The sequence below is a fragment of the Hoplias malabaricus genome, unplaced genomic scaffold, assembly GCF_029633855.1.
Source record: "Hoplias malabaricus isolate fHopMal1 unplaced genomic scaffold, fHopMal1.hap1 scaffold_98, whole genome shotgun sequence".
Classification (NCBI taxonomy): domain Eukaryota; kingdom Metazoa; phylum Chordata; class Actinopteri; order Characiformes; family Erythrinidae; genus Hoplias; species Hoplias malabaricus.
Window position 1 is genome coordinate 41,028 of NW_027101001.1, and position 14,615 is coordinate 55,642.

Sequence of the window (14,615 nt, forward strand, 5' to 3'; positions counted from 1 at the left end):
TAGCTAAGATTGAGTTGGAGAAGGTTAAACTCTCGCAGATGGAGAGTCAACAACAGCGCAGACATGAGACTCGGTTTGATGTATCCAAATGTCTACATCTAATGCCAAAATTTCAGGAAGACGAGGTAGATGTGTTTTTTGATGCCTTTGAGAATATAGCCACGGAATTAGCTTGGCTGGAGAATTGTTGGACCGTTTTGGTTCAGAGTGTCCTGTAGGGGAAAGCTCGGGAGGCTTATGCAGCTTTGAATTCTGCACACTCCATGGAGTATGACACGGTGAAAACGGCAGTGAAGAATGCCTATGAAGTTGTGCCAGAAACTTACAGGCACAAATTCCGTTCTCTTAGACGTAAGCTAGCGGAAACCTATTTGGATGTAGCTAGGCAGCAGGAGGCAGTGTTTGAACGAAAGCATGTGAAGTTTATACTTTTGCAGATTTAAAACAGCTTGTTCTTATGGAACAGTTTAAAAATAGTCTACCTGTTCTTTAGGAAGTGTACATTCAGGAGCATGGGGCGACTGAAGTTAAAAAGGCTGCTATGATGGCAGATACTTACGAATTTACCCATAAGGAGTCGAGAGTGAAAGAGAGATCAGTGGTTGGAGAAAGGCTAATACAGAGGTTAAATCAGCAGAGACTAAAAGTCATAGGGAAGGGCCATCTGGCTCTAAACCTCATAGTCAACTTCAAAAACCTGTAAATTCTACTCCCTCGGGAGAAATAATCTGCCATTATTGTAGAAAACCTGGCCATATAAAATCAGGTTGTCCAGTTCTGCAGAAGTGCAGACGTGGGTCTTATACTGACTCTTCAAAATCTGTGGCATTGGTAGTTGGTTCAGAGAGGACTATTAGTTGTGTGGATCCTGAGTCTGAAATAACCCCCTCTCTGTATGATGGGTTTGTCTCCTGCTGTACAGTGTCCATTGGTTCTGGGGAGCCAGAAACCAAAATTAAAATTTTCAGGGACACTGGTGCAGTTCAGTCCTTGTTGTTACAAGGGGTTCGTGATTAGCCAGTTTCAATGACTCTTCAGTGTTGCTTCAGGGTGTGGGAAGTTTGTTTGGTGCCATGCCATTGCATAAAGTGTACCTAACCTCTAACTTGGTAAATGGCTATGTTAATGTAGCAGTAGTGCCATCATTACCAGTCCCTGGAGTTTCTATGCTATTGGGGAATGATCTTGCTGGGGTTCAAGTTTCGGTAACCCCTTTAATTAGTCACATGCCATGTGAGGTACCAGAAACAGAGGCTTTGGCCAGGGAGTATCCTGAGGTGTTTTCAACCTGTGTCGTTACCCGTGCCCAGTCTCGCCCCAAGGGGGTGGTTCCACAGAGAGGGCTGGAGGAGGCAGCATTTGAGCTTGGAGATACCTTCTTTGGAAAACTAGGTTAATCAGATGCAGCTCAGTTTAATAGGGAAACCTTAATCAAGGAGCTCAAGGAGGACCCTGAGTTGGCCTCATTGTGTAAGGGGGCTGGTACACGGGAGGAGACAGAGGAGTCGGCAGAGGTCTTCTATATGCATCAGGGAGTGCTTATGCGGAAGTGGAGGCCTCCTTATCATCCTGCTGTTGAAGATTGGAGTGTTGTGGAGCAGATTGTGTTGCTGAAGAGTTTTAGGTTGAAAGTGTTGCGCTTGGCACATGAAGCACCCATGGCAGGGCATGTGGGTATTCGTAAAGCCCAAGAGAGAGTCTTGCGTTATTTTTATTGGCCGAAGATGCATCGAGATGTAATCTCCTACTGTCGGACATGTCATGCTTGTCAGCTAGCCGGTAAGCCAAATCAGAAAGTGCCTTGTGCACCATTGTGTACTCTCCATTTTTGCGAGTGACGATAGATTGTGTTGGACCTTTGCACAAGACAAAAAAGGGTTATAAGTATCTGTTCACAATATTGGATGTGTGTACTAGATTTCCGGAGGCTGTACCCTCGAGAAACATTAAGGCAAGAACTATAATTGAGTGTTTGTTTCAGTTCTTTTCTCGGTGTGGGCTGCCTCGTGAGATTCAATCAGATTGTGGTTCAAACTTTACATCTGGTGTTTTCCAGGAAGTAATGTGTGAGCTAGATATTAAGCAAATTTGTATTCATTAAAGGAGCAGGAACACTCTTGTCTGTGATGTTTCTCTTTTCTCTGAGACCTCCTGTAACAAAATGCACATATGCCATTTGTTCAAAACTGTGATCTTCAAAATAAAATTTGGGCATTTAAACCATCTAACAGTGATTATGGAAAAGCGAAGAACCACTATGTTAGTACACAATAGGTTTCTGAACAGGGGCTCAAGCACTCATGAATAATAATTTACAAATAAACAAATAAGTGCTCATTTATTCTGGTTCATCCTGAGTAAACAGACCTCGGTGTGCATTTACCTCAGATCAGTATCTGGTAATGAGGGACAAACAGGTTTGTACTCACAGTAAAATCTTTAATGCTTTGTTTTAGACAGAACATTACCTCAATATCTGCATTGATTGTCGAAGTTTGCAGGTATTTCATCGTTTTAAAACAGTAAAGTACAAAGAGAATTTGTGTGTGTAAAGTTGTTCACTCTTTAATGTTAAAATCTTTCCTGTCTCTCCGCTGCTGAGCTGCAAGTAGGTGTACGCATGTGTAGTCCAAAATGCCTTGGGCACTGAGTTGTCACTCAAAAACTCATTAGCCAATGGGAAGGGACCCCTGAGAAAACCCGCCCACACGAGAGCTTTTTGCCAAAACTGCTTGCAAAACTCAAGGATCCAGTGTACAAAACTCAGAGAGCTCGTGCACAGAACTCGTGCTGCTTGTGCACAAAACTCAGAGAGCACACGCAGAACTCAGAACTCACACACTAAAGCCATGGAGCGTTTCATATTTGGCACAAATCTGATTCCATAATCCTTGGAATCCTGAAGGTTCCAAAAAGCTGTGCAAGCCTATTCTATACTTCACTCAGCACATGGAGCATTTACAAAAGAGGCGTGAGCCTAATCTTTATTTTTTTTTAGCACATCTGTAACATTCCAAAATGCTGCGAGAGCCAATTCTTAATTCTCGTAGCAACCGGAGCGTTAAAAAGGGTGGCGTGAGCCTACTGTTTATTTTTAGCGCATCCTGAAGATTCCAAAAAGCTGCAAAACCTGTTCTTAATTCTTGTAGAAACCGGAGCGTTCCAAATGATGACGTGAGCATGCTGTTTATTTTTAGCATGTGCTGAAGGTTCCAAAAAGCTGCACGAGACTATTCTCAATTCTCGTAGCAACCGGAGCGATCCAAGTGGTGACGCAAGCTTGTTTATTTTTAGCGAATCCTGTATGGAACCTGATTGGTGCCAAAAAGAATCGCACAAAAAAAAATTAACATCAAACGTAAAACTTAAAGGTTACCCTCTACTCATGTGTTTACCTAGCTTGACTGGAAATAGGAATCCCATCTTGATATATACAGTTATACATTTTATGGACTAGAAGAGGTCTCCATATCTCAGCTTTGGGATATGGTAGAGCGAAAATAACCACACCACTGTCTTTGTCAGGACTTCCCTGACACACGGTGTGGGTTTGGAGAAGATCTGAGGAGGTCACAGTTTTCACCCCAAAAAAAAAATAATAAAGGGTACCCCTTTGTGTTTTTTTTTTTTATACTAAATTTTTGACCGTCTCAGACTTCTACCTCTACCTTGCTAGATGTTTTTTTTTTTTTTTTAGCGCATCCGGAATCTTTCAAAATGTTGCGCAAGCCTATTCTTAATTCTCAAAGCATCCGCAGCATTCCAAATGGTGACGCAAACTTGTTGATTATTTTTAGTGAATCCTGTATGGAATCTGATTTGTGCCAAAAAGAATGCACAAAAAAAATTCATCTCAAATGTAAAACTTATAACTTGCAAACAAAAAATCCAGCTCTGACATTTGTGCTCCATGACTTTGTGCGTGAGCGCTGAGTTCAGCGCATGCTCTCTGAGTTTTGTGCGCCAGCTGCACGAGTTCTGTGCGTGCTCTTTGAGTTTTGTACGCCTTGTTCCTGAGTAACTGTAAACTGCTTATGCATGCAAATTCATTAACTACAGAACTTCAAATGTAAAAGATTATGAGGTTATAGTACAAACGATTATGCTACAACTGATGCTAAAGATCTCATCTAAATAACTTAAATTAACCTCCTATTTGCTTTTCTCCCTGCCCACCATTTTTCACTGCCCTACTCATTTTTTTTTACTACAGTCCATCTTTACATAATTACATAAAGAAAATGAATTAGTTCATGTTCATAGTTAATTTTGAAAAAAATGTACTAACTTCACAGCTCCAAAAATAAACTACTTCACGTGCTTTTGTTTATTTTTTTCTCTCAGTAAATAAGCTTCTATAGCTTTCATATAACCTTCTGCAACCCATTAATCACCAGCCAAAACTCACTGCTACTCACTAACAAAAAATGAGTGTATGTGAAATTATATATTCAAAATATTACTTTACACCAAAAAACCAGCACTGAGATTGAGAATGTATTTTAACCCACGTAGCTACTACTTTATGTCTTCTTAATGTGTTTAAGCAGTTTTATTTCTTATTTTATTTCTTATACTGAGGGAAGCGGTTCTGTGACATAAAAAATGCTCACATCGTCTTGTAAAATTCGCCATCAAACCACATAATTACTCAAATTAAAATACTCATGTATGAGCGATTGTCATGTCATTTAAATGTTTTCTATGTCAGAGGGGAAAAAAGAGCTAGCTAGAGTTAAACAGGTTAGCTAAAGTTTGTCATTTGGAAAAAAAACAAACAAACAAAAAAAAAAAACGGTTCAATATTACGTATGTACCATATAGCAGTTGATAGAATAACGTACATAACATTAACGATGTTGACTACATTTGGGCGATACCAAAATACATATGTATCCAAAAATAGAAGGTTAAATTGACATATTTATGGGATGAAGCTGTTCCCTGAGGCTGGTGAGAGCTGCTCGCGTGCCGCGGTCACTGAAAAGAGTGCGTAGCTTCATCGTCTTCTTCTTCTGTGTTTTTACATCAGTTCTCTTCTGCCACCTTCCGGTTTCTCACTCAGAGTTCATTCATTTTAGAGCTGTCGTTCCAGTCCAGTCGTCTTCACTTAAACTTAAATAACAATCTCCTCCCTTCAGCATGACACTGAATGTTTCCATATGTGTTTAATAAAATTCTCTGATCAGTGTAGTGTGCTAACTGCAATCCCAGTAAACATTTAGCCGTTGATTCAATGTTGAAATAATGTACTTGACTGTGGTCTAATCAACGTTTTTTTAAGGTTGAAAATGAAAATGAAACACTGACGTTGAAAAGACGACTAACTAAGTCACATTAAAGACGTCCTTTTAAAGCCGTTATTTCAATGTGGAAATCACGTACATAAATGTCATCCAATAAACTCTGGATTAAAGTTGAAAAGACATCCAAACATCAACTTTATTTGTATAGCGCCTTTTACAACTGACGTTGTCACAAAGCAGCTTCACAGTTTCAGAACAGAACATTTAAAACAAAGCCCAATGCGAGCAAGCGGAAGGCGACACTGCCAAGGAAAAACTCCCTCAAGGCTGGAGGAAGAAACCTTGGGAGGAACCAAGACTCACAAAGGAGACCCATCCTCCTCTGATCAAACTATAGATTGAATTTTAAATGATCACCAATGAATTGTCATTATGCTACATAATAATAATAATAATGATAATAATCATAATAGTGACATCAATCTTGGGGCATAATAATAGTGCATCAGATTTGGAAGAATCAGTCAATGTTGCTAATCTGAGTCCATTTCTACTTCAGTGTAGTTGATCATGGTGAGTGGTCAGAGGCTGGCAGCAGTAGATGGAGGTGAGCAGCTGGTCTGGTCTGGTCTGGGCCGCAGGAGAATCCAGCAAACAATCTTCCATCAGTGGGCCACCATTTTCTCAGAAAACAGTAAAGGGAAGCGGTTAGTTTAGTTGAGTGCAGCAGAGAAAAAGAGCATGTGACGGATCTGACTGTAACAGACTGGGAGGAGGGAAACCAGAAGGAGCTCAGGCAAGGACGTCTTTCAGCTCCAAAAAAGAGAAATTGTGAGCACATCATCCGCGTTTACCCTGATTCCCCATGTCCATGAGTTCCTGAAATGACAACCTTAAACTAGACAGAGGTTAGTTGCCAAAGGCTAAACTGAACAAGTGTGTTTTGAGCCTAGACTTAAACATAGTGACTGTGTCTGCGTCCCGGACACTAGCTGGAAGATTGTTCCAGAGCCGAGGGGCTTTGTAGGAGAAAGAGTTTACTCAAGTTTCTGCTGGAGCATTCTGATAAAAGTGCATTGCAATAATCTAATCTTGATGTAATAAAAGCGTGAACAAATTTTTCTGCATCTGGGTGGGATAAGGAATTTCTTAACTTAGCGAGGTTCCGAAGATGTAGGAAAGCTGTTTTTGTAATTTTACCTATATGCTGATCATGATGATAGATCTGAATCAATTATGGCACCCAGATTTTTAGCTGATGAGCTAGGGAGAACAGGGAAGTCAAAATTATGTATTAAGTCTGATACCTTATTTATAACAGGTTTTGGACCTAGAAGGAGAACCTCGGTTTTGTCGCTGTTTAGCAGAAGGAAATTGTATGACATCCAATGCTTCACTTCTTTAACACAGTCCTCCATTTTCTTTAGTGTAGGTTTGTCATCTGGTTTGGCTGATATGTATAACTGTGTGTCATCTGTGTAACTGTGGAAGGTAATGCCATGCCTGCTAATAACTCTGCCCAGTGGCAGCATTTATAATATGAATAGTAAAGGTCCTAGAATGGAGCCTTGGGAAATTCCAGATCTCATTTTTTTCTTACAAAGAAGAAACATTATTTACTTTTACAAACTGGTAGCGATCCTTGAGATAAGACTTAAACCATGATAGGGCCGTTCCTGTTATTCCAACCATGTTTTTTAATCTTTCTAGCAGAATAGTATGATCACTTGTATCAAAAGCTGCACTGAGGTCGAGTAGAACTAGCATGGATACGCAGCCTCGATCAGAGGTGAGAAGAAGGTTGTTTGCTATCTTAACTAAAGCCGTTTCGGTGCTATGGTGTGGCCTAAAACCAGATTGAAATTTTTTATATATGTTATTCTTATGCAAGTATGAGGGAAGTTGTTGGACCACAACTTTTTCTAAGATCTTAAATATGAAGAGAAGGTCTGTAATTGGATAGTACACTAGGATCAAGATTCGGTTTCTTGATCAGGGGTTTAATAACTGCTAGTTTAAATGCTTTGTGTACGTGATCACATACAGTATAAGGGACGAATTTATGATTGTTAAAAGGGGATTGATTATGACTGGTAATACTTCTTTAAATAGTTTTGTTGGTATTGCATCAAGTGTGCAGGTCATACAAACAGGTCAATCCAATTCTAGCTGTGGTAGTGGGTCAAAGTCCTCTAGTCGTCCTTCTCTGTTTTGTTCTATATCATCCACACCAGATGACAGACAGGCTGGATTTAGTATATTGTTTGTCTAATATGTTCAATCTTATTGTTAAAAAAGTCCATAAAAGCATTGCTGGTGTGAACAGCTGGGATCTGTGTATCAGTAGCTGCCCGATTGTTTGTAAGTTTAGAGATTACATTAAAGAGTGCTCTAGGATTGTCTTTATTATTTTCAATCAGTGAGGCCAGATGTGCTGAACGTGCATTGACGAGCGCCCTTCTAAATTCGATAAGGCTGTTTTTCCAGGCACAGTGAAATACTTCCAGTTTAGTCGACCGCCATTTCCGCTCTAATTTCCTTACGGTTTGTTTTAAGGTGAGTGTTTCTTCATTATACCAGGGAGCGAGTTTTTTCTGTCGTAGCTTTTTACGCTTAAGTGGTGCTACACTATCTAAAGTTGATCAAAGTGTGTTATCTAAGTAGTCCATTAGTCTGTCCAGCTCCAGTGGGTCCGCTGGACTACTGACTGAGGTCAATAAATCAGTGATGTTTTCAGTAAATTTAGGGGAAGTAGATGGGGTTAGTGAGCGCTTTATATAGTAATGTGGGCATGTACATTTTTTTTTATATCTAAACTATTCATACGAAATTATGTAGTGGTCTGAGACTGTGGAAGACTGCGGGAGAATATTTAAGTTTTTTATGTTCGTGCCCAGGGTCAAAACCAAGTCTAGTGTGTGATTACAATAATGAGTAGGACCTGATACATTTTGTGTGAAACCAACAGTATCTATGATTTATGTGAATGTTCTTTTTTAGGGGATCATCACTTTTCTCAAAATGAATGTTAAAGTCTCCTACAATTATTAACGTATCACAGGACACTGCTAAATTAGCAGCTAGTTCACCAAATTCTTTTATAAATTCTGAATATGGCCCTGGTGGTCTATAAATGTTTAATAAGGAGATTGTGTTCTTATTTGTGGCGGGGTTAATTATGTTAATGTACATAATTTCAAAGGAAGTAAAGTTGTAACCATGTTTTTGGTTAATAATTAAATTATTTTTGTAAATTATACATAATCCACCCCCTTTGCCCGTCAGTCTGGGGCTGTGTACATATTTATAGCCTGTAGGAGTGGCTTGATTTAGTGCTAAATATTCATCATTTCAGACTGACAGACAGTCTTGATACTGTAACAAATGTTTATATTCCTTAGAGCAAGCTTTGTACATACACCCTTACTATGGGCAAACAAATGGCCATTATCTGTAAGTGTATCCTTAAAATCACTTACCTGTTCGCTGTGTAATCTACTTGCCTGGTTTGTGCTGGTGGGTGGGGTTAGTCAAGTCTGGCGCAGACGTCGGACATCCCACTCCCAATGTATTTGAATTGAATGCAATAGATTGGAAGTGGGACGGCAGACTCGGAAGTGACCGATCCCACTCCCAATGTATTTGAATTGAATGCAATAGATTGGAAGTGGGACGTCGGACTCGGAACTGACCGATCCGACTCCCAATGTATTTTAATTGAATGCAATAGATTGGAAGTGGGACGTCAGACTCGGAACTGACCGATCCCACTCCCAATATATTTGACTTGAAGTTAGGCTTACACAACTTCACAGGCTGTCTCGTGGGGTGTGCACAATAAACATATTAACATTTGGGGTCATTCGGACCCTTTTAAGGGGTGTCCAAAACCCATGAATGAAATTTGAATGGGAATAAATTGGGAGTGGGATGTCCAGAAACTGAGCTTGGGGGGGTCTACCGACTTCACGGCGTCGAGTACTGAATCATCTGAGTCCCCCAAACAACATATCAGAAGATGGGGTCACTGGGATCTTGCGTAGTATGTTATGTTCAGCAAATTTATTCATGAAAAATGTTTTCCTTTGTTTGCCCACTTCCAATCTATTCTAACCAAGTCAAATAAATTGCAAGTGGGATCTTACTTCCAATCTATTCCAGTCAAATCAAATAAACTGGAAGTGGGATCCCACTTCCAATTTATTTTACTATTTGGAATTTGGAAATCTTTGATTTTGGGGCCAGAACTGAGGCCTATATTGACAAATTGGGACCCAATCTCACTATCTCACTTCCAATTTATTCCAGTCAAATCAAATAGAATGGAAGTGGGATCCCACTTCCAATCTATTCTAACCAAGTCAAATTGGGACCAATTTTGGACCCAATCTCACTATCCCATTTCCAATTGATTTCATTCAAGTCAAATAAATTGGAAGTGGGATCCCATGGAACATGTACATGACTTGGCTGAAATAAATTGGAAGTGGGATCCCATGAAACACGTACATGACTTGGCTGAAATGAATTGGAAGTGGGATCCCAATTCCAGTCTATTTCAGCCAAGTCAAATAAACTGGAAATGGGATACCACTTCCAATATATTCCAATATAGTAAAATAAATTGGAAGTGGGATCCAATTTCGAAAACTTTGACTTTGGGGCCAAAATTGGGGCCTATATTGACAAATTGGGACCCAATCTCACTATCCCACTTCAAATTTATTCCTGTCATTGAATAGAATGAGAATCTCTGAGCGTTTTGTGGGTGCTGCGAGCTCTCTCTGAGTGTTTTGTGCTAACTGCGATCTCTCTCTGAGTGTTTTGTGCGCGCTGCGCACTCTGGCTGAGAGTTTTTTTTGTGAGCTTTGCGATCTCTCGCTGAGTGTTTTGTGCAAACTGCGCGCTCTTGCTGAGTGTTTTGTGCGCGCTGCACGCTCTCGCTGAGTATTTTGTGCCTGCTGCGAGATCTCTGAGGCTTTTCTTGCGAGCTTTGCGATCTCTTTGAGTGTTTTGTGCATGCTGCGAGATCTGTCTGAGGTTTTTTTTGTGAGCTTTGCGATGTCTCTGTGTGTTTTGTGTGCGCTGCGCGATCTCTCTGAGGTTTTTCTTGCGTGCTTTGCGATCTCTCTGAGGTTTTTTTGTGAGCTTTGCGATCTCTCTGAGGCTTTTCTTGCGAGCTTTGCGATCTCTCTGAGTGTTTTGTGCATGCTGCGCGCTCTCTCTGAGGTTTTTTTGTGAGCTTTGCCATCTCTCTGAGTTTTTTTGTGAGCTTTGCGATCTCTCTGTGTGTTTTGTGCATGCTGCGCGATCTGTCTGAGGTTTTTCTTGCGAGCTTTGCGATCTCTCTGAGGTTTTTCTTGCGAGCTTTGCGATCTCTCTGAGGTTTTTTTGTGAGCTTTGCGATCTCTCTGAGGCTTTTCTTGTGAGCTTTGCAATCTCTCTGTGTGTTTTGTGCGTGCTGCGCCATCTCTCTGATGTTTTTTTTTTTGTGAGCTTTGCGATCTCTCTGAGTGTTTTGTGCGTGCTGCGCCATCTCTCTGATGTTTTTTTTTTTGTGAGCTTTGCAATCTCTCTGTGTGTTTTGTGCATGCTGCGCCATCTCTCTGATGTTTTTTTTGTGAGCTTTGTGATCTCTCTGTGTGTTTTGTGCGTGCTGCGCGATCTGTCTGAGGTTTTTTTTGTGAGCTTTGCGATCTCTCTGTGTGTTTTGTGCGTGCTGCGAGATCTCTCTGAGGTTTTCTTGTGAGCTTTGCGATCTCTCTGAGTGTTTTGTGCGTGCTGCGCCATCTCTCTGATGTTTTTTTTTTGTGAGCTTTGCGATCTCTCTGAGTGTTTTTTGCGTGATGTTCGATCTCTCTGAGGTTTTTTTTGTGAGCTTTGCGATCTCTCTGTGTGTTTTGTGCATGCTGCTCGATCTGTCTGAGGTTTTTTTTGCGAGCTTTGCGATCTCTCTGAGTATCTTGTGCGTGCTGCGCGCTCTCTCTGAGTTTTTTTTGTGAGCTTTGCGATCTCTCTGTGGGTTTTGTGCATGCTGCGCGATCTCTCTGAGGTTTTTCTTGCGAGCTTTGCGATCTCTCTGAGGTTTTTTTGTGAGCTTTGCGATCTCTCTGAGGCTTTTCTTGTGAGCTTTGCGATCTCTCTGTGTGTTTTGTGCATGCTGCGCGATCTGTCTGAGGTTTTTCTTGCGAGCTTTGCGATCTCTCTGAGGTTTTTCTTGCGAGCTTTGCGATCTCTCTGAGGTTTTTTTGTGAGCTTTGCGATCTCTCTGAGTGTTTTGTGCGGGCTGCGCGCTCTCTCTGAGGTTTTTTTGTGAGCTTTGCGATCTCTCTGTGTGTTTTGTGCGTGCTGCGCCATCTCTCTGATGTTTTTTTTTGTGAGCTTTGCGATCTCTCTGTGTGTTTTGTGCATGCTGCGCGATCTGTCTGAGGTTTTTTTTGTGAGCTTTGCGATCTCTCTGAGTGTTTTGTGCGTGCTGCGATCTGTCTGAGGTTTTTTTTTGTGAGCTTTGCGATCTCTGTGTGTTTTGTGCATGCTGCGCCATCTCTCTGATGTTTTTTTTTGTGAGCTTTGCGATCTCTCTGTGTGTTTTGTGCATGCTGCGCGATCTGTCTGAGGTTTTTTTTGTGAGCTTTGCGATCTCTCTGAGGGTTTTGTGCATGCTGCGCGATCTGTCTGAGGTTTTTTTTGCGAGCTTTGCGATCTCTCTGAGTGTTTTGTGCGTGCTGCGCGATCTGTCTGAGGTTTTTTTTTGTGAGCTTTGCGATCTCTGAGTATCTTGTGCGTGCTGCGCGCTCTCTCTGAGTTTTTTTTGTGAGCTTTGCGATCTCTGAGTATCTTGTGCGTGCTGCGCGCTCTCTCTGAGTTTTTTTTGTGAGCTTTGCGATCTCTCTGTGGGTTTTGTGCATGCTGCGCGATCTCTCTGAGGTTTTTTTGTGAGCTTTGCGATCTCTCTGAGGCTTTTCTTGTGAGCTTTGCGATCTCTCTGTGTGTTTTGTGCATGCTGCGCGATCTGTCTGAGGTTTTTCTTGCGAGCTTTGCGATCTCTCTGAGGTTTTTCTTGCGAGCTTTGCGATCTCTCTGAGGTTTTTTTGTGAGCTTTGCGATCTCTCTGAGGCTTTTCTTGTGAGCTTTGCAATCTCTCTGTGTGTTTTGTGCGTGCTGCGCCATCTCTCTGATGTTTTTTTTTTTGTGAGCTTTGCGATCTCTCTGAGTGTTTTGTGCGTGCTGCGCCATCTCTCTGATGTTTTTTTTTTTGTGAGCTTTGCAATCTCTCTGTGTGTTTTGTGCATGCTGCGCCATCTCTCTGATGTTTTTTTTGTGAGCTTTGTGATCTCTCTGTGTGTTTTGTGCGTGCTGCGCGATCTGTCTGAGGTTTTTTTTGTGAGCTTTGCGATCTCTCTGTGTGTTTTGTGCGTGCTGCGAGATCTCTCTGAGGTTTTCTTGTGAGCTTTGCGATCTCTCTGAGTGTTTTGTGCGTGCTGCGCCATCTCTCTGATGTTTTTTCTTTGTGAGCTTTGCGATCTCTCTGAGTGTTTTTTGCGTGATGTTCGATCTCTCTGAGGCTTTTCTTGCGAGCTTTGCGATCTCTCTGTGTGTTTTGTGCATGCTGCTCGATCTGTCTGAGGTTTTTTTTGCGAGCTTTGCGATCTCTCTGAGTATCTTGTGCGTGCTGCGCGCTCTCTCTGAGTTTTTTTTGTGAGCTTTGCGATCTCTCTGTGGGTTTTGTGCATGCTGCGCGATCTCTCTGAGGTTTTTCTTGCGAGCTTTGCGATCTCTCTGAGGTTTTTTTGTGAGCTTTGCGATCTCTCTGAGGCTTTTCTTGTGAGCTTTGCGATCTCTCTGTGTGTTTTGTGCATGCTGCGCGATCTGTCTGAGGTTTTTTTTGTGAGCTTTGCGATCTCTCTGAGGGTTTTGTGCATGCTGCGCGATCTGTCTGAGGTTTTTTTTGCGAGCTTTGCGATCTCTCTGAGTGTTTTGTGCGTGCTGCGCGATCTGTCTGAGGTTTTTTTTTGTGAGCTTTGCGATCTCTGAGTATCTTGTGCGTGCTGCGCGCTCTCTCTGAGTTTTTTTTGTGAGCTTTGCGATCTCTCTGTGGGTTTTGTGCATGCTGCGCGATCTCTCTGAGGTTTTTTTGTGAGCTTTGCGATCTCTCTGAGGCTTTTCTTGTGAGCTTTGCGATCTCTCTGTGTGTTTTGTGCATGCTGCGCGATCTGTCTGAGGTTTTTCTTGCGAGCTTTGCGATCTCTCTGAGGTTTTTCTTGCGAGCTTTGCGATCTCTCTGAGGTTTTTTTGTGAGCTTTGCGATCTCTCTGAGGCTTTTCTTGTGAGCTTTGCAATCTCTCTGTGTGTTTTGTGCGTGCTGCGCCATCTCTCTGATGTTTTTTTTTTGTGAGCTTTGCGATCTCTCTGTGTTTTGTGCATGCTGCGCCATCTCTCTGATGTTTTTTTTGTGAGCTTTGTGATCTCTCTGAGTGTTTTGTGCGTGCTGCGCGATCTGTCTGAGGTTTTTTTTGTGAGCTTTGCGATCTCTCTGAGTGTTTTTTGCGTGATGTTCGATCTCTCTGAGGCTTTTCTTGCGAGCTTTGCGATCTCTCTGAGTGTTTTGTGGGTGCTGCGCGATCTGTCTGAGGTTTTTTTGTGAGCTTTGCGATCTCTCTGAGTGTTTTTTTGCGAGCTTTGCGATCTCTCTGTGTGTTCTGTGCGTGCTGCGCGATCTCTCTGAGGCGTTTCTTGCGAGGTTTGCGATCTCTCTGTGTTTTGTGCATGCTGCGCGATCTGTCTGAGGTTTTTTTTGTGAGCTTTGCGATCTCTCTGTGTGTTTTGTGCATGCTGCTCGATCTGTCTGAGTTTTTTTTGTGAGCTTTGCGATCTCTCTGAGGGTTTTGTGCATGCTGCGCGATTTGTCTGAGGTTTTTTTTGCGAGCTTTGCGATCTCTCTGTGTGTTTTGTGCATGCTGCGCGATCTGTCTGAGGTTTTTCTTGCGAGCTTTGCGATCTCTCTGAGGTTTTTCTTGCGAGCTTTGCGATCTCTCTGAGGTTTTTTTGTGAGCTTTGCGATCTCTCTGTGTGTTTTGTGCGTGCTGCTCGATCTCTCTGAGGCTTTTCTTGCGAGCTTTGCTATCTCTCTGAGTGTTTTATGGGTGCTGCGCGATCTGTCTGAGGTTTTTTTGCGAGCTTTGCGATCTCTGAGGTTTTTTTGCGAGCTTTGCGATCTCTATGTGTTTTGTGCGTGCTGCGCGATCTGTCTGAGTTTTTTTTTGTGAGCTTTGCGATCTCTCTGTGTGTTTTGTGCGTGCTGCGCGATCTGTCTGAGGTTTTTTTTGTGAGCTTTGCGATCTTTCTGAGGTTTTTTTGTGAGCTTTGCGA